At 40.5% G+C, this 24,092-nt stretch overlaps 1 protein-coding gene and 1 pseudogene across 2 annotated transcripts in view; one reads left to right on the plus strand and one right to left on the minus strand.

Moving 5' to 3' along the window:
- borcs7 (BLOC-1 related complex subunit 7) overlaps positions 1–24,092 on the plus strand; it is a 1,032,483-nt gene that overhangs the window by 106,669 nt on the left and 901,722 nt on the right. The gene's annotated exons all lie outside the window — the stretch shown is intronic.
- LOC126407108 (uncharacterized) lies at positions 131–7,498 on the minus strand (annotated as a pseudogene).

Raw genomic sequence — 24,092 nt, forward strand, 5'->3', positions numbered from 1 at the left:
AAGCCAGGAGAACAGGTTAGGCAGCATCAGCACCGCCTCTCCTAGTGCCCCCTTTCCCCTTACAACACACACACACACACACACACACACACACACTCTTCGACTTCAGCTATGTCACAGAGAGTATCTCTCAGGCCTTTTGGCAGCCGAAACCTGACTAGAAAGCACAAAAGAGAAACACATAGCTGAGAGAAACACACCACTCCTTATTAACAGGACTAACCAGGTTCACAAAGAAAAAAAAAAGCAGCAACTGTGTCTCACACACAAACACGTCGCTCACAAACTTCATTTCACTTCCATTTTGATATCAGACAATTTGATACTTTTTACAATCACTTTTTGGCACTTTTGCTTTGATATAAAAGGCTATAGAACACAACTTTGTGGATTTTGGGGGTATTCTGACATTTCTGTTGAGTAGTTAAAGGTCATTGGAATGCTGTTTTTGCATAATATTGCTATTTTTAATGATAACGATTCTTAAACAGTATTTTTCTTATTCTCTGCTGCACTACTGGTGAGTCACTTAAGTGCTTTGTCAAGATCAAGTTGCTGAGCTACACGTCTGCTTTTAGTGCTCTTGTTGTGTGTGTAGCAGACTTTGCAAATCAGTCAGCACTCATTATATCACACTAACATTTAACAACAATAAAAGCAGACATGATCATCATATTTCATGTAGCCATCTATCTACTCCCTGATTTTAATACCACAGTAATATGAATGTTAACCAGTGGCTGCCAGAAGGGAAGGAATAGAGCAAAAACACATCAGCTCACCTTGAAAAGCAGTGATTAAAAATCAGATGGTTCAGAAATGCTGACTTGTTCGTAAAAATAAAAATGCTATGATTACACTTACACTTATCAATTATACTTATATTTTGTTAAAATCCTAGGTTTAGGGGTTCGCTAAAATATATTCCCAAGATACATACAGTGCCATGCAAAAGTTTGGATACCCCTGGTCAAAATTTTGCTTACTGTAAGTATTTAAGTAAGTAGAAGATGACCTGGTTTCTAAAAGGCATAAAAATGAAAGATGATACATTTCTTCAATATTTTAAGCAAGATTACTTTTTTATTTTTTATCTTTCCAGTTTCAAAATAACAAAAAAGAAAAAGTGCCTGAAGCAAAAGTTTGGGCACCCTGCATGGTCAGTACTTAGTAGCGCCCCCTTGGCTAGTATCACAGCTTCTCAACACTTTTTGTAACCAGCTAAGAGTCTTTCAGTTCTTGTTTGGGGGATTTTCACCCATTCTTCATGCAAAAGGCTTCGAATTCTGTGATATTATTGGGCCGTCTTGCATACACTGCTCTTTTGAGGTCTATCCACAGATTTTCAATGATGTTTAGGTCGGATGACTGTGAGGGTCATGGCAAAACCTTCAGCTTGCTCCTCTTGAAGTAGTCCAGTGTGGATTTGAAGGTGTGTTTAGGATCAGTGTCCTGTTGTAGAAGCCATCCTTTCTTTATTATTTTCAGCTTTTTTACAGATGGTGTGATGTTTGTTTCCAGATTTGCTGAAATTTAACTGAATCCATTCTTCCCTTTATCTGTGAAATGTTCCCCATGCCACTGGCCTAAAAGTCTAAAGCATGATTGATCCACCCCCGTGTTTAACACTTTGACAGGTGTTCTTTTCATGAAAGTCTGCACCCTTTTTTCTCCAAACATACCTTTGCTCATTGTGCCAAAAAATTCTGTTTTTACTTCAGTCCACAGGACTTGTTTCCAAAAAGCATCAGGCTTGTTTAGATGTTCCTTTACAAACTTCTGAATTTTGTGGTGAGGACACAGTAAAGATTTTCTTCTGGTGACTCTTCTATGAAGGTCATATTAACACAGGTGTCGCTGCACACTAGAACAATGCACCACCACTCCAGAGTCTGACAAATCTTCCTGCAGGTCTTTTGCAGTCAAATGGGGGTTTTGATTTGCCTTTCTAACAATCTTACGAGCAGCTCTCTCAGAAAGTTTTCTTGGTCTACCAGACCTCCACAGTTCTACTGGGAAACAGATACCTGAAAACACTTATGTTAACATGCTTTGTTCTTATAGCCTTCTCCTGCTTTGCAGGCATCAGTTATTTTAGTTTTCAGAGAGCTAGGCAGCTGTTTAGGAGCCAAGGTTTCAGGAGTCAGAGTATTTATAAAGCTCTGAAATTTGCATCACCTGGCCTTTCCTAATGATGATTGTGAACAAGCCATAGTCCTAACAAGCTAACTATGGTCTGAGACCCTGGTAAAAGTTCAAATGTCCTGGGGTGCCCAAACTTTTGCATGGTGCTTCTTTCCTTTTTTTTTTAAATTTTTTTTTTATTTTTTACACTCTAGTTTAGTTTTTAGTTTATTTTTCTATTTGCACATAATGTTAAAAAACAGGCAGTATAAAATTTACAAGATTAAAAAGGAAATGTGCCGGAGAGGTTAGAAGCCACTAAAGGCTTATCAAAGAACCTCCCCTCAATTAAATCATACAATAAGGATAAGAAATAAACCAAACAAAACAAAACACAAAAGGGGGAAGGAAAGCAGAAGGAGAAGAAAGAGGAGGAAAGAGGAAAACAAAATCAAGACAAAACAAGACAGGTTACGTGTTTGACAATGTACAAACAACTAAGAAACAGTCAGACCAAAAATGAGGATAATCCAAACAAGGAAAAAAATGATAATTCCACATTAAAGTTGATTAATTAAATACTTTTTCATTTGATTTTTGAAGATTGCAAATGAAGATGATGCTTTAAGAGATGGTGATAGGTTGAGTTATAGAGGACCATCTCTCTGGAACAGTGAGAATTGAGCAAGGGAAGTCCGACAAAAATGTAAAAAGCGATGAATGTCTTTGGACTGTCCAGTGGAGTATGAGTGAATATCAGATGAAAAAATGAAAAAAATTTGAAAAACACTTGGTAAGTCGTGAGTTAAATGTATGAATTTATACATATGTGTTGAAAGGAAAGGCTTTCCTTACTTCCTTAGGTCTCAGAGCCAGTCAATAGCCAGCGATTTGGATCTTGTAGTTAATGACATTTCTGACTTCCAGAGGAGGTTTAAACCCCCTCTAGGCACTGTACACTGTTATAAATATACAGAGATGATAGACAAATCACTCTGTTGTCTTATGGGGAAAAGTATTCAGTCGTTCTTATCATTTTAGGTTTTCTAGAAGTGGTGTTGGTGAAGATTCTCAGTCATCCAGGTCATGGTAATCGTAAGTGCTATATTGTAGGCAACTGGACTTGCTTGTGTTTCTTGAAGACGTTTCGCCTCTCATCCAAGAAGCTTCTTCAGTTCTAAATGACTGGTTAAAGTCACAGTGTGAGTCGTTGACCCACCTGGCCACCATGAGTTGTTAGGGTCAGGTGGGACCAGGGGTGAATGGGTGTGAAGTCGTCTGGGAAGGGATCCCAAGACTGCATTGTAGGTGGGGGATAAGTAGTGTCGTAAGCCACCCCCTCTGTTTAACGATGTTTGTTCCAGCTTGACGTAGATGGCTTTTTTTACTCCTCTTTCAAACCATCTTTCCTCCCTGGCCAAGATGTGCACATTGCTGTCCTCAAAGGAGTGTCTCTTCTCCTGTAGATGTAAGTGGACAGCCGAGTCTTGACCCGAGGAGCTGGCTCTCCTGTGCTGTGCCATGCGCTTGTGGAGTGGTTGTTTTGTCTCCCCAATGTATAAATCTGTGCATTCCTGGCTGCACTGAACTGCATACACTACATTACTCTGCTTATATCTGGGTGTTTTGTCCTTGGGGTGGACAAATTTCTGTCTCAGAGTGTTGCTGGGTTTAAAGTGCACAGGGATGTGGTGTTTGTTGAAAATCCTCCTGAGTTTCTCAGACACTTCTGCGACATAAAGAATGACAATGTTGTTACGTTTTTGTGTCTCTTCCTCTCTGTCTGCTCTGGGTCTTTTTGAGGTTTTTGCAAAGGAACAGTTGGGATAGCCACAGGTTTTAAGTGCTTCCCTGATGTGTTTCTGTTCCTTCACCTTCCCCTCTGTTCTAGTGGGCACGTTTTCAGCCTGATGATTCAGTGTCCTGATAACTCCCAACTTGTGCTCCAGTGAGTGGTGAGAGTCAAACAGCAGGTATTGGTCCGTGTGTGTAGGTTTTCTGTACACCTCTATCTTTAGGTTCCTGTCCTCTTCAATGTGCACTGCACAGTCTAAGAAGGGTAGACTGTCTCCTCTGACATCCTCCCATGTGAATTTAATGTTGGGATCCACTGCGTTAATGTGTCCCGCGAAGGTTTCCACTTCCTCAGCCGTGATTTTGACCCAGGTGTCGTCCACATACCTGAACCAGTGGCTAGGAGCAGTTCCTGTAAAGGTGGTCAGCGCTCTCTTCTCCACATCTTCCATGTAAAGATTGGCCACTAGGGGACACCCATGAGCCCATAGCACAGCCGTGCTTTTGTCGGTAGAAACCCTCACTGTACTTGAAGTAGGTGGTGGTCAAACAAAGGTCCAGCAGGTCACAAATGTGGTCTGGGGTGAAGTTGGTCCTGAATGGAAGGGAGCTGTCTTGTAGCAGACATTTCCTCACTGTCTTAACTGCTTCTTTGGTGGGAATGCAAGTGAAAAGTGAAGTGACGTCGTATGACTAAAAAAGCCAGTGGTAGGATCACGCCTCAGTGTTTGGTATGTGGCTGTGTCACTGAGCAGAGCAGTGATTTTGGCATGGTAATCCGCTGTCTTCAGCACCACTATGCATCTCCCTTTGTCTGCCGGCAAGATGGTGATGTTCCGGTCTTTCCTCAGTGATGCCAGGGCCTTCCTTTCCTCAATGGTGAGGTTGGAGGGTGGTGTTTTTGCTCCGGTGAGAGCGGCTGATACCTTTAATCTCAGTTGTTCTGCCTCTGCTTATGTCTGGGTGTTTTGTCCTTGGGGTGGACACCCACACAAGGTTTATAGCCTGCAACTTCGTAGCAGTCATTTAGAACTGAAGAATCTTCTTGGATGAGAGGCGAGACGTCTTCAAGAAACGCAAGCAAGTCCAGTTGCCTACGATATAGCACTTACGGTTTTCTAGAAGTGTTTTTATATACAGTGAGCTCCTAAATCAGGCTGTTCTCATACATTTTTCATATGTTTTCCTACGAAAAGTAATGCAACCAAACTCATACATATCCAACATATTTTGCAAGGCTGCAATCATGTGACATGTGAGGTACATCCTCACCATGTTTCTTTCCTAAACCTAACCTCCGAAACTTCACATTGATCACATAATTGTATGTTAAGGACATAATGTCATTTGTGGGATGCAAATTTGTAGGATATCATACGAACTGTTGTGCATGCATTTTTCGTAGGACTTCACCGTTCTATGAAAATACAGTAACTTAATAGACCTTTCTGTCTGTGTTGATTAGTTTTTCAGTTACTCTTTTTTTGGTAAGTGTCTAGAAAAACCTTACAAAAATGTGTAAAATGTTTATTTTCTGTGATATTGTTATCTACTTTCTTCTGACACAGTTGGGGGAAAAAACTACATGTACTAAAAATGGAACAAGAACAGCTGTCAATATACTCCTGGTATGCCTTGGATAGGTGTTTTTAGGTGAATGCAGGTGAATTTTACAGGAATTAAGTAATTTATTTGAGTGCTGCTTTCGTTTTTCATTTTATGGTAACTTACTTTATACTTATACTCCATTACATTTCAGGGGGAAATATTGCACTTTTTACTGCACTATAAATAACTGTAATAGAAAATGTGGGATCAGTTTATAAAATGTAACATGCAGATTAAACTATCCTATTGTGGATTAAACTCCCCAACAGTTTATGAAGTAGGCTAGTTTATATTTGCTCTGGCTTAACCAACTACAACAGCAAAGTACTTCTTACATATTAACACATCAACAATAATGATTCAATTCCTGTTAATACTTATATACTTTTGAGTAAAATTTTGAAAGCAGGTCTTGTAATGGAGTAGCCTAGCCTATTTATTTTGTGTTGTATTGCTTCTTTTAGCTTTACCTAAATGACTTGAATGCATCTTTGACCACGGAAAACTAACCAATGACAAGACTGATACCACTCTCATGGCTGTACAATAAATAAACTGGAGTTAGCTTAGAGCCACGCTAGGTGTTTCCCCCGTTCCCAGTCTTTACACTAAGCTGGTAACCAGCGGCTGTTCATATTTATCACACAGAAATGAACAGGGCATCAGTCTTGTCTTTTTCCTTTTCTTTCTTTCCTTATGTTTCCTATTTTTCAAATCAAGATTTTAATAACATAATGACCCTACTTGGTATGATCTATTGGTTCACAGAGTTCCACCTCCATAAACCACAACATCTCACTATAAAGCAAGGAATCTCTGTCTGTTTTCTGTGAGTCCAGGGGATCCAAGGTTGTGCCTTTTCAAATTTGGTACAATTTGGGCACGTGACATGTTCTGTATTAATAAATTTTGAATAAACAAGCGAACAACACTCTGTGTAGCTTTGAGGCCAAAATGTAGATGTATGCAGGGCTCTGCAGAGAGCAGACTGTGAGTGGAGCATGAAATATTTCACCATCTGTAGCCCTGTTTCCACTGAGCAGTACGGTACGGTTCAGTTCAATTTGGTACACTTTTTTCTGTTTACACTGTGAAAAGTTGGGGATAGTACCAATGGTACCGTTTTGGTCACCCTTTCATTAGGGTACTTGGCACACAGATCTGGTACTAAAAGGTGGAGTGAGAAACAATGCTGTCTGTTGACTGGTCAGTAGTTGATGGTCACTCTGCTCAGTGCTGAGTTGTGGCTTGATGTGGCTTATGTAACTACTGTTCATACCGTAGAGAGTTTTATTAGTAGACTTTAACTATAAAATGAAATGATGTAAAGAATGACTTAATTCACTGGGCTGACTGCCGGCAACATTTAACATGTAATGTTACTCAATGCATGAATTGATGACATGAATCAATCAGCACACCTTAAGTTTCACTGTGAAAACTTTGACCGTTACTTTAGTTTTTATATGACATACACTTTTAGTAATGAGTGGATCTTTAAGTCTTTATATATATATCAATTTTGACAGGGCTATGTATGTGAACTGCACGTATTCTAATCCTAACTTGGAGAAAAAAAGCACGGCAGAGCATCGTCCCTGTGGGCTCCGGCAACACTAAACCCCCAAGCTTGCCTGAGAAGGACTCAATGCACAAACCCGCTATTTTTAAATATCTATGTGTATGTCATCTTGCAACCCCATTCTGTGGATGATAAACGAGGTGCAGACTTCCATCTCTGTCACCGGTAATGAGGAAATACACTGAGTGCTGGACAGAGCATTGAGTGACAATGACCTCGCCCATTGAGTACAGAGTATTGTTTATGGTGGAAACGCTAGGGTCTAGGTACCATGTATGAAGGGTCACTTTTGGTTCCAGAGGTACCATCCTGAAAGTGTTTGGTGCAAACGGGGCTTACATTTCCTTGTGTTTCTGACTGTGAGTAGGTCTTTGGTGTTGTCTTTGCCATATTAACCTAAAACTAGGAGTGAAAGGTGGCTGGAACAGTCCAGTACTCCATACCACTAAAAGATTAATTGTGGGTGCACAGTACCCAGAAGAGGGGACAGCTGCTGCCTGACTAAGGCAGATTGGTAAAGTTGTGAATATAAATATACAATGTCAAATTTCTGGATCAATAATTCATAAGTGAAACATTGATAAAACACAAATGACACTTCTTTCCAACCAAGACAATGAACTACATTTCATTAAAATGATCTGTCCTCCAAGCTGGACAGTTAACGTTGCTATACTGTATGGGTGTGTTCCGAATTTCATACTTTTTCTTTTTACTTTTAGTAGGTACTTAGGCCCTTAGTAGGCCCTTAAAAAGTATGTACTGTTGCATGCAGTATGCACATGATCAAGACACTTACTTATCATGGTGATAAAACATATGCTACTTATTGAGTTCACCAGAGATGGAGATCAACCTGGAGAGCTCTGCTGTTGTTAATTTGCATTGTGTCTAGTTTAACTTTAAAGTTTTTACTGCATAGATTGTAGATTCTAACATTTAATATTTGCAACAGTGAAATTACATCTGCATTTCTCTGTTATTGTTATTTTTATAGTTATGTTCATTTTGTTGTTTGTAATATTTATGATAATTTTGTTCACTTAAACAATTAATATTCCTATCATTATTGTTGGACTAGTCATCAGTTACTTGAATGCGCTGTCATCCATCATTGCAACTTCTGACAGCTCGTACACTAATGTTTTATAATTCAAAACAAACCATTAACTATATTAGTCTAATTTCAAAAATAATATTTTAACAGTTTTGTCAACTCTTAAATTATTTTGTGGCCCTTACAACATTTAAATAAACAATCTGCTATACATGATGTCAAGCGTTTCTCATTCTCATTCTCATTCAACATTTCTCTGTCAAGTAAATGTGGTAGTATAATTTTCCCCTCTGAAGTATAAGAAGAAGTACACAGTAGGTAAGGCGTATATCATTGAGTTGCATATGTTTAAGTGCTTTGGTAGCCTTTTGTAACTTACGTTGGGGTACCATGAGTAAAAATAGCAACATGATTCAATTTTTTCATATCTAAACATCAAAATGATTCTATAGTTGTTTGAACCGGTGTGTTGCTCAGGACCCAAAGAAGCACAGTACTGAGTGTGAAGTTGTTGGGATGAGTGTAGTGGCACTACCACAGGCCAAACAGTTATAGTTCCTGTTCTGAACAGGCAGGTCTTGAACGGGCGCTGCACTAGTGAAGGCTAATGATAGGCAACTTAAATTCTTCATAATTAACACTTTTACTTTTGTAACTTTAAATACACTTGGCTAATTATAATGTACTTTGAAGTATTTTTACATAGAGCTGTTGTTCCTTTCACTTAAGTAAATCATCTGCATTGGATTTCTTTGTATTGGATTGGTCTGTGTTTCAACAGGGTTTCAGTCTCATGTCATCAACAAGAAAATACAGGGGGAAAAAACTCCTGGCAGTCTAATGGAATAAATACCAGCCTATGTTGGTGATGTTAATAAAGTACCATTTTTGCTCTGTCAGAGATGTGTCAATTAAACCCTGTGGTAACTTTTCGGATGATAATTTACAATGTTGGTGAACTGGATTTGCTTTGTTGCAAGGGCCCTCACATGCCAGGCCAACGGTCGGCTGTTGGTCAATGTTGGTTGAATGTGTTCATCATGTTGAATCAGCGTCTGAGATGGCAGAGCCCATCGGTAAATGAAATCAGTCTGATTGGCAGTTCAGCTCAGTGCACGTGAAGAGAAATGGAAGTGAGTAAAGTAAACAAAGTGCTAAAGTCAATGGGAAGTGAGGTCGAAACAAACTTGTTTATAAAGTAAGATTATTTATATCAGCAGAAATGGTTTGTAATTGTTTGTGTTATATGTCACTAGCGCACAGGAAATATGCTTTGTTCTTTAACATTGGATTGTGTTGTTCATGTGCTAACTGGCTAACTGGCATCTTGAATCCGTCCTGTAAGTCGTCAGGTTTCCCTTTTTGAATGATAAACATAGACTGCTGGCGTGGAGAGTTGTTTACTCTCACGCTAGTTGGCCATTGGCTGTAGTCTTTGTGATGTGTTCAGTGCAACTTTTTGCGCCATAGGTGGCATGAGACCACTAGCTGTTTGATGTCAGCTTGGTGTGTCTGGACCTTAGGGCATTTCAGTTATTTTAAATATGATATTACTTTAATATTCTCCTTACTAAGAAACATACCAAAATATGCAGCATGAGTCACTGCCCAACCCATTTAACCAATTAATACAATGTGATGACTGTGTATAGGAGAGATCCAGAAGGGTGTTGCCAGTATAAGACAATAGGTGAACGATGAGCAATAGAAACCTGACTAACGAAGAGAAGAGGAGTGCGTTGACATGCGAGAGTCCCACTTTAATGTTGAGCAACCTTTTCTTGCACAATGATTCCTTAATGAAGGACGTCCAAAATAAAAGCTATTCACTCCCTCATGGAAAAGAACTTTCATTCTAATCACAGCTACAACTTATCTGCTACAAAGGAGGCTCGGGTTAAGGTAAATGTCAGTTAGCAGCATATGTCAGCTATAAAGGGAGTTTATCATCAGCATTTTGAGATGTGACTTTTCAGCTTGAAACATCCTCCGTAGGATTCTGTGGACAAAATGCAGGTAGACCCACCTAAAATACAAATGAATAAAGCGTCACTCCAGTTAGTGTCACTTCAGTAAGGTTGTGGGACTCACAGGAGACAAAACATTAAAAAAGAAGGGTCAAATCAGAGCAGCAGAGGCCAAGTCTCTGCAAACACTGGATCCTACATTTCCCATGGTGAAACCAATTACTTTTCTTGGCAGGGTTATTTTATTACCAGGGTGGCTTTTTTTCATTACTAGGGTTATTTTCTCAGATTTTACTTAGGTGAAGAGTGAGCTGAGCCAGAAGACAAAGCTTTCGATTTACTGGTCTATCTATGTCCCAACCCTCTTCTATGGTCACGAGCTTTGGGTATCGACTGAAAGAATGAGATCTTGGATACAAGTGGCTGAAATAAGTTTCCTCTAAAGGGTGGCTGGGCTCAGCCTTAGAGATAGGGTAAGGAGCTCAGACATCTGAAGGGAGCTCGTAGTACAGCCAGTGCTCCTTCGAAGAGGGCCAGTTGAGGTGGTTCAGGCATCTGATCAGGTGGTAGGAGGCCCTGGGGTAGACCCAGAACAGCTGGAGGGATCATATATCCCGTCTGGCCTGGGAACGCCTCAGGAAAGCAGAGCTGGATAGCGTTGCTGGGGATAGAGACATCTGGAATACTTTGCTCAGCCTGCTGGCCCCTGACCCAGCCCCAGATAAGCAGTTAAAAAATGGATGGATGGAATATGTTTCCATGCCGTTACTACTTGACTTAAAACACAGTATGAAGATATTACTTAACACGTAAAGGTTCTGTATGGAACTTTTAACATGTATTAATCTTTTTTTTCTTTTGCCAGTGACTGAACAGTTTGTAATGTACTTGAAAACAGAGACCATCCCTGACTTTGTTGATTGCCTATGACTGCTTGTGGACTAATTGCTACGTAAAGGACTTTGGACAAATTTTGCGCTCTACCGAGTGCACAACACTAGCTAACATTAGCTCAAAAATGGAGTCTGCTAACATCAACAAATGTCCACACATGTTATGTTTCCATTATATATATTTTGTAGTGGTGGCCCAGCAGAAACGGACCTTCACTAAGTGACCTAGCAACTTAAATTCTACCTGCCAGCCTAATCCCGGACTACCCTCTCGACCACCCCAAGACCCCGCCAGATCAGCAAACTTTCTGTTGCTGTCATTACACGGGTTAAAGCCCTGACACACCAAGCCATTGCCCTGCCAACATTTGTATGCTGGGCCCATGTGGGTGGTAAACAGGCTGAAAAATGGGCCATATATGTGATCGTTCATGGGTTACATATTGGCCCCACACCTATTGCCCACATGGGTGGGTTTAACCAAGGGGGTCCCAAATGAGACATTTTGGGGCCCATACCTATTTGGTACCCAGGTAGCCCTAGCATTATCACGTGGGGCCCACTTGAGTAAAGTCATCAATGTGGGCAGTTGGCACGAGGCCAATATGGAATCCATGAATCCGGGGCGCTCCATGGTGTGCGACTCAAGTAGTCTACCAGTTGTTGTTTGCTGTCTTATATTTTTATATATTTTTTGGAAAAATTCAATTTAGTGCAATTTTAATCAGACTGACATGTTCAGGCCCGGAGTGGCTAATCGGGAGGACTGGGACAATTTGGGTGTGACGTTTGGGCCGCGAGGGCCGGTGTTCAGTTATTTCTTTTATTGGGCCGGTGTTCAGTCATGGCACTGGGTATCACGTATGCTGCTACCGCTGTCCCTGGGCCGCCTCCACTGGCAACTTTTGGCAATTTTTTATTATTTTTTTTGCAGACGCACCCTGACGTGTGTGTGCATGGTGGCGTTCAGATGTAGCGTCTTTTGCGTGCACAAACCCATTACTTTCAATGTAGACGCGCGTCATGCACGCTCACAACCCAAAGCGACGCCGTAGTGGCGCGCATTCGGTGGGACGGGCTTGTTTTTTCGTCTGGCGCACAGGTCCACGGACCTGCTTCTCCCTCCGGTTTTGTGTCAGATCCCGGTCCCCCCTCGGGCTGTGTCTCTCCTACTGTTTCCCAAGGAGCTCTGCCCCGTTTCAAAGGCGAAGGAGGCCCGTATGTGGAAAGACGTCTCCTCCGAGATGTAGAATATGTATTATAGAAGAGAAACACACATTCCAGGGCAGCTGACTTGTATCATCAGAACAGACATGTCCTGTGATTTTCAGCCTCCTTTCATATTTAATAGAGGGGGGACAATACCTGACTAATATTCTCAGCTGTCAGGATGTGCCTGCTGTAAAGGGTAAATATAATCATAAGGCCCGTTTCCACTGAAGAAGTTCTTGGTACTATTTGCGGGGCAGGAACTACAACAGGAATGTCCTCTCGCTCGGCCCTCTCAACCGCCGTGTCTCCACTGAGAGAGCGGAGTAGGAGGAAGGTTCCTGTAAAGTTACCGGGCTCTGTATGTGATGTAATCGTTGCGCGACCATTTTAACCGGGGCGATGTAGTGGTGTAGGGACGCTGTTAGCTGTTAGCCGATAGCGGTGTCTGTAATAACTCACTAAACTCACAAAGTGGCCCGTGAAAAAAAAATTTTTTTCCACCGGGTGCCTTAGTTACAACATGATTGAGCTAACTGGAGTAGTTTCATGTCGTTTCCGACAACGGGAGGCTTTTAACAGATGACGTCCTGATGTTAGCTTTGCTGCNGGAGACACGCACCAATGGCCCTGGCCCCGTAAATTTACCCCAAAGTTCCTGCGGTGGAAACGGGCCTATAGAAAGCTGAAAATCACAGGACATGTCTGTTCTGATTATACAAGTCAGCAGTGTAAAGCTCAAGCATGTGGGGGCCTCCTTTCATATTTATCTCCTTTCAAGATGCCGCCCGCCACAGGCCTTTGGCACCTTGGTCTCGAAAAAAACCCATGGAAAACCCTGCTCTCCAGAATGTTCTGCAAAACCTCAAATGAATTAATCAANAATAGGGGGGGGGGGGGGGCGTATCTAAAAGTACAGTTGTCAAGATGCTCCCCGCCACAGGCCTTTGCCACCTTGGTCTCGAAAAAACCCAGGGAAAACCCTGAGATTTGCCACCTTGGTCTCGAAAAAACCCAGGGAAAACCCTGAGAGATAGTGTTATTGCAACACTTTTTATTTTATTTTTTATTTTCTCAAATTTAATATTTAATATTTTTATTTATTCTTTTATTTCATTTTTAAGGTTTGGATATCTGTGAACACTTATTTGAACAGAATATAGGTTCTGATATTGTTGAAAAGGATGTTGTGTTGTAAAGAATAATGTTGGAGATGTGCCCTCATGTTGAAATAAATCTACATTGTGAAGCAACCCTTGCACTGAATTGAAAATATTTTAGAAAAATACACTGAATTACAAGGCTTTAGAGAACAGTGCGCTATTGTAGACTTAACATGTAAGGTTATAATAGGTCGTGATCTAAAGTGGGCCGTTCTGAGGCATTAAACTCCAGGGCTGAAAATGAGTCCCACTCCGGCCCTGGACATGTTTACATGTATTTTAAAAGTCCAGTTGTAGTCGGACTAACACAATAAATCAATTTTTCTGATGTCATGTAAACATACTGGGTGATTTGTAGAAATGCCCCACTGGGATTTTTGAGAACAGAACTGCAGCTGTATCCTGCTACCTGCAAGTACTGCTAAATGTTAGTTTAACAAAACAAAAAACAAACAAACAAACAAAAAAAAAAAAAACAATAGAAAAAACTGTTTATGCATAGAATAGCCACATGTTCATGTCTGTTACTGGCAAATCCAGCAAAATAAATACCTTGAAGATTAAGGCACTTGATCACATTGATGCAAAACCCATATTAAAAATCAAATACTGCTATGAAGCAGTCCTGTTTATTGGTTTGCAATATTGCGTTCAATTGCCCATTACAACCACAGATACTGTAGGCCTTTTAAAATAATAACTAAGACAGTATAAATTATTTGAATTTTCTGACAATTAGAAATGTATACAGTAGCATGCAAAGTTTGGGTGCACCAGGTCAAAATTTTGTTTACTGTGAATAATCAAGTGAGTAGAAGATGAACTGATCTCCAAAAGGTATGAAGTTAAAGATGAAACATGCTTTTCAACATTTTAAGCAAAATAAATGTATTATTTTTGTTTTGTACAATTTTAGAGTGAAAAAAGGAAAGAAGCACCATGCAAAAAATTTGGGCACCCCAGGACATTTGAGCTCTCAAATAACTTTTACCAGGGTCATAGACCATAATTAGCTTGTCTGGACTATAGCTTGTTCACAATCATCATTAAGAAAGGCCAGGTGATGCAAATTTCAGAGCTTTATAAATACTCTGACTCCTGAAACCTTGTCCCAACAATCAGCAGCCATGGGCTCCTCTAAACAGCTGCCTAGTTCTCTGAAAACAAAAATAACTCATGCCCACAAAGTAGGAGAAGGCTATAAGAAGATAGCAAAGTGTTTTCAGGTATCTGTTTTCTCATTTTGTAATGTAATTAAGAAATGGCAGTTAACAGGAACTGTGGAGGTCAAGTTGAGGTCTGGAAGACCAAGAAAACTTTCTAAGAGAGCTGCTCATAGGATTGTTTGAAAGACAAATCAAAACCCCCATTTGACTGCAAAAGACCTGCAGGAAGATTTAGCAGACTCTGGAGTGGTGGTGCACCGTTCTACTGTAAAACTGTGACCATGGGCGTCGCGGACGCGGGGTACGCGTGGGACATGTCCCCTGCACTTCCCGTATCTGTGCCCCCTGTACTTTTTTACAGCTGTTCAATTCGTTTTTAACATGTGGTAACGTGTTTAACCGAGCCGTCTTTAAACGCAACATGAGTAGGCGGTGCCAGGCGAAACGTGTGCTGCTGGGCAGTGCTGCTGGGCAGTGCTGCTGGGCAGTGCTGCTGGGCAGTGCTGCTGGGCAGTGCTGCTGGGTGTTAACTATGTTCAGCAAACAAGCCAGCAAGAAGAAAAAACCTTGCACAGTTTCTTCCAAACAAACCGCGTAAGCTGAGTAATGCTGTTGCACTTAGATAATGTTAGCTAAATGATGACTAATTAATAGATGCCAATATATCAAGTTAAGCTCGTTAATAAGAACACTTATGTTATTGTTACCTATGTTAAATCGCTTGCTAGCTAGTTTCATGCTAGGAATAAACCCACTCCTCCTTAATTTCTGCGCAGAACTTGTGCTCACTCTTGCTTTGCACATTTTTTTTTTTTTAATCTTTCTTTATTGCCAAAATATCTATAACATAAAAGTGAAGTTGCTTTGCACATTTATTATCTATATTATTGCAATAGATAGAAGAGGGACAGGGAGAAACCAGGCAGGTATTTGGTACTTAATTATCTGGCTACTTACCCTGTAGATGCTTGAGGGTCATTCTGTGTCAACTCAACCAGAGTTTGGCAGCTAAAACCTTAGATTTTGATAGTATATAATTTTAAAGAACTAAAGTTGGTCCCTGGTGCTGTACTGTGGCTGTTTGTGGTTATGTAGTTCTTTAGCCGCTAAGGTGGTGCAATTGTATGCAAGAGGATGATAAATCACTCAATAGACCTCTGAACAATTTGTCCCCCTCACTTCTGAAATGATGGCTGTGACACCAGTACAAATATGACCTTCATGGAGATGTCATCAAAAGGAGACCTTTCCTGTGTCCTCACCACAAAATTCAGCTTGTAAATTTGCAAAGGAACATCTAAACAAGCCTGATGTTTTTTAAAATCAAGTCCTCTGGACTGATGAAGTTAAAATAGAACTTTTTGGATGCAATGAGCAAAGGTATGTTTGAAGAAAAAAAGGGTGCAGACTTTCATGAAAAGAACACCTGACCAACTGTTAAACACAGGGATGGATCAATCATGCTTTGGGCTTGTGTTGCAGCCAGTGGCACGGGGAACATTTTACTGGTAGAGGGAAGCATTACAAGTCTGAGGAAGAGCCTGCGTTGCTCGAAACATCACTTGACAGAAAATAAATGGATTAATGGGAGCTCTATCGGTGTGCGGATCATCTTTTTCCTTTTTTGATGCATGTTATAAGTTTATGATCCAGCACCTTTCAGTATTTGGGATGTGTTATTATCTTTTTTCAGAGGGAAGAATGGATTCAGTTAAATTCCAGCAAAGTCTGGAAACAAACATCACATCATCTGTAAAAAGCTGAAGATAAATAAAGAATGGCTTCTACAACAAGACAGTGATCCTAAGCACACCTCAAAATCCACAATGGACTTCCTCAAGAGGCTCAAGCTGAAGGTTTTCCCGTGGTCCTCACAGTCCCCTGACCTAAGCATCATTCAAAAACCGGTGGATAGACCTCAAAAAGGCAGTGCGTGCAAGACGGCCCAAGAATCTCACAGAGCCAGAAGCCTTTTGCAGGAAGAATGGGTGAAAATCCTCCACACAAGAATCAAAAGACTCAAAAAGCATTCAGAAGCTGGGATACTTGCCAAAGGGGGCACTACTAAGTACTGACCATGCAGGGTGCCCAAACATTTACTTCAGGTCCTTTTCCTTTTTTGTTATTTTGAAACTGTAAAAGACTGAAATTAAAAAGTAACCTTGCTGAAAAATATTGAAGAAATGTGTCATCTTCAACTTCATGCCTTTTGGAAATCAGTTCATCTTCTACTTACTTAACTTCTCAAAGTAAATAAAATTTTGACCAGGGGTACCCAAACTTTTGTATGCCACTGTGCGTATATTGTTTTTTTGTTTGTTTTTGTTGTTGTTGTTTGTGTTTAAAAAAACCCCTGACGGAATTCTACAGTTCAGGGATGTCCTAAATGTCACATAGGACAGGTTGCAGCTGTAAGGGTGTGTGGATGAAGCTTTGTCAGAATCCTATTTGCATGTGTATGACCACATGAGCTTTAATAGGGAAATGAATTTGAGGAATTTGTAGGTTCAGTTTCTGTCCTACTAGATCCCCAGGCAAATGACTTGCTCAGATCAGAGGAATGTATCTCTGCAACATGCAGATTGTCAGGACTGATAGGAGCTAAATAGGTGACATACCAGCTCTAGATAAAGAGAATCTCTGAAGCCTCTAGATGTAGAGGACTCTGATTTATCAAATTGGTTTAATTGTCACATTTGTAGCCATTAGTTCAGATGGTATTCAGTAACCTATCCTGCATCACAAAATGTGATGGCCCTATTTTTTATACAATAACTACAAATTTGTCTAATTCGTACAAAATTGCTGCCACAGTCATCATCACCTTCTCAGCACAGCACACGTCTTCTCTTGCAAATGTGTTAACACTTATCATTTCACACATCGTTCACACCCCTTTCCAAAACATTTAACACTATCTAAAAGAAAAACCCCAGACTCTATTGGAATAACTGTGTTAAACTTGCTTTACTTTTTGGCACATATGCACTATAGCTTTGTAAAGTAACACCAAATGGTACAGGCATATACCACATCATGATGAAACTGGTTCATATTGACAGCTGTATGAATACATTAACTTGACCACAAGTTGTGCAGTTTGATGGATACATTTGCTTTAGTTGCATGTTTTCAGTGTTTTGTGAATGTGAGGACATTTTTCAAACTAAATGTATCATTTTGACCAGAGACTTTCCATTTAGGCCTGTTTTGAAACTGTTATGAAAATATAACTTCTGAATGGACAAATGTCTTCCAGCAAATGAGAAAAAATGTAAAAGGTCTAAACACTTTTGCCTTCCAACATATTGTACAAGCTATTTATTTATTTATTTATTGTTTTTTCAAGCCTAACCTAGTACTTGTGCCCTCAGGACACCTCTGGCCACACTTTATATTCAAGGTTAAGGTTTACTAAGCTTAGTTCGAGCACTGGTTGTGCTTTACCCCACTTTTACTGTATTTTTTAACAAAAATCTTTTAATTTTGGATTAAAACTGTAACATTTATTTTTGTTTTATATACATTTCCAATGAGATTAGATTTTTGACCAATGCTCTGTTGCATGTGTCATATTTCAAACAGAAAATTAAATCAGCTTTTCCCAAAATTCAGTAGAAACTGCATTGCACCATGATCTGGTGGAGATGGACCACTGATCCAAATGTAGCTGATATATCCTTTGGAGAAAGTTTACACCAAGGACACTGCGTAAGGAAGTTTAACTTCATTAGATTTCATTCATTCATTCATTCATCTTCTAACCGCTTCATCCTCTTGAGGGTCACGGGGGGGCTGGAGCCTATCCCAGTTGACATTGGGCGAGAGGCAGGGTACACCCTGGACAGGTCGCCAGACTATCGCAGGGCTGACACATAGAGACAGACAACCACTCACGCTCACATTCACACCTACGGACAATTTAGAGTTATCAATTAACCTAATCCCCAATCTGCATGTCTTTGGACTGTGGGAGGAAGCCGGAGTGCCCGGAGAGAACCCACGCTGACACGGGGAGAACATGCAAACTCCGCACAGAAGGGCTCCCACACCTGGGATTGAACGGCAACCCTCTTGCTGTGAGGCGACAGTGCTAACCACCACACTTACACAATTACAGCTGTTTTCCAGCTGTAATAGTATTTTGTAAATTATTCATCCAAAAACAGTTCCTGTAAAAACTCCCAACTGTTGCAACATTACAAAATTCCATTACACGACAGACACTTTTATACACAGCAAGCATCTCCATCCCTCCCAAACAGCTAAGTGAACAACTACAGTAACAAATTATATTTTCAACAACTAATCCATCCTACTTTTGTGCTGGTTTTTCAAAGATCACCCTGATCAAGATAAAAACTTTTCAAGATTACCAAATCCAGATAACCAACGCTCTAAATGGAACTGCACATCACAATGTAGGATACTAGCTGTTTATGTAAGACCAACAGGTTAGAGCCAGCATAGAGTACTTTAAGGGAATTTTGTGTTTTACTCCCAGCAACTGGATCTGCCTGCATGAGCACTGTCTTACCAAGACCTGCATCAAGAGCTAGAACAGACACTGAGAGTGCAGCTTGTAATATGACATCTGTGATGTGTGTAAATATACAGACAACTATGATGGAAGCTACTGAGGTAGCTGAGATTATAAACACCCAGCAAAATATCTCATATAAAACATCTACTTCTGAAAACTTATTTTTCTAATATCAATTGAGACTGATTACTAAAGCTCCAGACTGTCAACATTATCCTTAGATTTACACTTGAGATAATCTTGGATTCGGTGACATTCATAGCTAGATTTACTTGGATTTACTGTTGAATGACCAAAAAGTTAGATCACATTGTGGGTGAGGGGTTGGTGGTGACTTTGTTGGTACACGTCTGTTAGCCAACGGCTGATTTTCTGAAAATCAGAGAGAAGGGAAAAAAACATGGCTCCTCAGTTCCACATCATGTCCAAACTTGTGCTTTTTAATGAATACCTGTGGAAGAGTGTGGAGCAGGCTGGGGTCTGTAAAACAAAGATGCACACATCAACGCACAGACACACATGCCTCCTCTACTGTTACAACAGCACTAATGTTCTGTTTGCATCAGTCAACTTAATGAGTATGTTGGAGGCTTTGCAGCAGAGGATTTTGTTGTCCAGCCAGTAAACAGCATTCCCCTCATAGCTGGCCTTCTTCTTAGCGCAAAGTAAAATGTATCATTTATCAGAGCTGCAGCTTGCTGGAGGGGTGGATGGATGGGGGGCTGTGCATACGTGTCAATTATGGGCGGATTCCTCAACTATGGCACTGTGTTTTGCTCTCAAGTGTAAATGACAAAGCCTTTTGATTTCACTACTGCTCTGTTTCACATATCTGACTGCCCTTTTCTCTCTCTCTCCCTTTTCCTTTAGTCTGTCATGGCAAAACATGATTTCCCAGAGAAGAAACTGAAGTGATTAGAACTAGAGGCTATGACATAAAGCTATAACATCGTTACATTACCTGGGAGAACCCTGTACTCCCATGTTAGGTAACATTAAGGACAGTGCAAGGATGTAAAGAAAAAATTAAATGGGAATACAGAATGAGAACAAAAAAAAACCCAAAACCAGTGGTCCCTCCCATTTCACATCTCTATAGAGAGCTGAAGTGGAGCCAGAGTCTGGGTTTGGTATTACATTTAAAGGGATACTTGTTGATTTTTAACCAGCTTGGTATCATAGCAATGCGGGCAGTATGTACAAATGAACTGCAGTAAACGTCCCTCCATCTTTACAGTACCAAGAGCTCCCTGCTCATCTCTCAGTGAAAATCAATGCATCATTCAGGTGATTTCTGCTGAATTTTTAAAAAAGATTTTAATTCAACTCTTGGTCATGTACAAACAGCATGGCTTTAGGAGCTTTGCATTAGATCGATAAGCTCAGGTGTGCACAAATTCAACACATCCTCACTTCAACATCATCATGTATTGACATTTGGTCATGGACCTTCCACGTCAAGATATGACATGGAAGGTACCCTGGGCGCATTGCTTGCTGATGTTCTGGGATGCCGTGTCAACTTAAGCCTGTTACAAGCATTCTCTGTTTTCAAAATACACCTCTGTTTTCACAGGAAATGTACAGTTTGCATACAGTCTCATTCAAAATTAATGCACTATGTCAGTACAAACCACAAACTGATGTTTTTTTCAAACACACGTGGTTACGTTTAGCCAACACACGCATGTGGTCGGGTTCAGAAAAAAGAACGGAGTTTGGCTTTACAATCTTCTGGGTAGCAAACACCGGCCTCCCGGGTGAAATTTGGTGGATGTCGGACCCACCCGCCGTACTTGGACTTCCGTTGCCTTAACTTTCGTTGTTGTCTACATTTCCCCCTGATGCTGCCAGCTGCCGTTAAACAATAACAGCAACCAGCCGCATATCATGCCGATGTGAAAGGACAGCTTTTTTTAAGTCGGTATGTGATGCCAGAAGTCACTGACCAAGCACCAGTTTTCGACGGCTTTGGAGTGAGACCGGGTTGACAAATCAGACAGAAAAAAACAACATAAATGATAACAGACAAGAAATTGAAAAATTTAAATATATTTTAAAAAAAGAGTAACAAGAGATCATATCCATTTATTATGCTATGTTTGTACAGCTAGAGGAGCTTGATTTTGCTGATGATATGACCGTTATTTCAACACGACTCTCAAGCTTTGCCCAGAAAACTGGCCTCCACATCAATAAGAAGACCAAAGTGATGTGTATATGCACCAGTTGACCCACCAATTACCATTGATGGTGAGACTTTGGAAAATACTGAGGACTTTGTATACCTCAGTAACCTAAGAAGCAGTAACAACGGTGCCTAAAGGGACATTAAGGCCTGGCTCAACAAAGCCAGAGGTGCTTACAGTCGACTCCGTAACATCTGGGAGTCCAAACAGTGTAGCATCAAAACAAAGATCAGGCTGTGTAACAGCAATGTTAGTCAGTGCTCCTTTATGGCTTTGAGTACTGGGGAGTGGTGCAGAGAGACATGAACAAAGACAACGCCTTCCACAGCAGCTGCCTAAGAGAGATCTGCAACATCTACTGACCAAACAGAATATCAAATGAGGACCTGCACAAGAAGACAGGCTGTAAGAACTTGTCCCAAGAGATTGAGATAAGAAAGATTGTTTAGCTCGGTCATGTCCTGCGGATGTCCAGTGAAAAGATCTCTCACATTCACACCTACGGCCAATTTAGATTCACCAAATAACCTGCATGTCTTTGGACTGTGGGAGGAAGACAGAGTACCCGGAGAAAACTCATGCTGAGACATGGAGAACATGCAAACTCTGCACAGAAGGGCTCCCCCACCCTGAGGTTCGAACCAGGAACCCTCTTGCTAACCACTGCAACACCATGCCTCCTTCAGAATACATGGGTTGGATAAATATCGCAGACAAACACTTGGAGACTTGGACAATTAAAGCCATCACTAATCTGTGGGCCTCACAGATTTGCATGATAGTGGTCAAACTGTAAGTGTGAGAGCAGCAGGTGTAAAAGGTAAACATGACATGGTATGAGTCCCTGATGTAGTAATAAAACTGGTAATATATGTAATAAATATTAAACCTTTGTTTTTAAAAAGCTGTTAGATTACCTGAAGACACCAGAAAGTTATAATTATTTATCTACTCGTTTTGAATGTTATAATCTCTTTTCTAAGTCAGTCCTGACATTTGAAGAGATCATCTTGAGTGTTTGAGTTGAAGCCTTTGAGAGGAGCAGCTCATTTGCAGGCAGGCTGGAAACAAACTGAGAGATTGCTCAGATTGCAACAATTCTGTGCTTCCTAAATTGAGATGTGACAGTTTTCACCAAACAATTCAAACTTGACAATGATTGTATGATTAAATGTCTTCTTGTTCTGCCTCAGAGGGACCAGTCTTCTTTAGACAGATGCACTTTTTGCCATACAGCTGATTTTGGATTGTTTGACTCTCGTCAGTCAGAGAGATAGAGTCTTGATACAGTCTCTGCTCATGTCACTTGTTCATAAGGGAATGCTGTTAGACTGCATTCTTTCCACACTGCTGAGCAGAGACGAGATGCAGACTATTTACCCTCTAAGCCTTGAAGACTGTTGGATGCACATCACCTCTACAGTAACGAATTATATCTGCTCAATGTAATTCAGTACAACAGGCATTCCAAATATTGTGCATCCATTACACACCTGCAGTCCACCTGTGGCTTCATCACTTCTCATTCCCATACTGAGTAACTATATTCACTCCTCTTTTAATTGCAGCCAAACAATTCTAGGTGGAGCACAGCAAGTGTCATCTTGCCAAAATAACTGAACAGTTGTGTCTTAATGTTTTTTCAACTGATCCAGGAGCTGTGAATTTTGAAGCTCTGAACACAGGGTTCTCATGGTCATGAAAAAACTGTAAAAGTCGTGGAATTTTGTTATGCATGATAAAATCAATTGCTACAGTAATCTGTTGTGGATAAGCTTCCATTTTTATGTAACATAGCAGGAAATTCATTGTGTTTAGGCTAGGTGTCAATGTAAAGTGGTTCCAATATTTGCTGATGTGTGACATTTTGATGACCATTACGTACTTTTCTTCATTTCCTCCCCACATTCCATCTCTCCCTCCATGTATTACAGCTAGCAGGAATTATGTTTGAACAGAGCTGAATGTGATGTGTTTGAATACGAGAAAAATAACATGAAGGGTGATGAATTCCAAAGTTCCTATGTATCCTATGCCCCACTATTACTGTAATTGGGATGCATTTTTTTTTATATGGAGCAATGTTGGTTTAATACATTGTGAATGGTCATGTAAATTTTATTATGGTCCCTTGAAAAATCACAGAAAAGTGTGAACATTTTGTTGATGAAAATGTGTGGGAACCCTGTAAACACTTAAATAGTGTTTAATGTCCTTATGATGACCATTTTTCATCATCACATTTCTATACCCATAAACCAGGATCATGTGTTCAGGCAGCATGGTGACATACCAAATTGTATTTGAAAAAAAAAAAGAAGCAAAGTAGATAACTGGGATTAACCACTTCAAATATGCTGCCATTGTTTCTTTACCTGCCTTTAACATCTATTGTGCTTTAAATTGTGTCCTAACTAGAAAACAACGTGTCAAGGCTAAAGCAGTCACCGAGGCCACTGGCCCTTGTGCAATAAGTCGATCTGGTTGAAAAGCAACTGAAATATGCCTGGTATCTGGATCAGCTCAGGTATTCTGCCCCACAGCAACACTGTGGAATGACTAACGTAATAAAACTCACGTCGTACACATCCGTCTTCTTTGACAGCACCTGTACACTGCTGCAATCTACATACATACAAATATAGAATTGTTGTAACTGCAATCTACATACATACAAATATAGAATTGTTGTAATCCAGCCACATTGGAGGGTTTTCGAGCATGAACCGCCTTTTTAAGGTCATGCCACAGCATCTCAATAGGATTCAGGTCAGGACTTTGACTAGGCCACTCCAAA

Source organism: Epinephelus moara, chromosome 19, assembly GCF_006386435.1.
Source record: "Epinephelus moara isolate mb chromosome 19, YSFRI_EMoa_1.0, whole genome shotgun sequence".
Lineage (NCBI taxonomy): Eukaryota > Metazoa > Chordata > Actinopteri > Perciformes > Serranidae > Epinephelus > Epinephelus moara.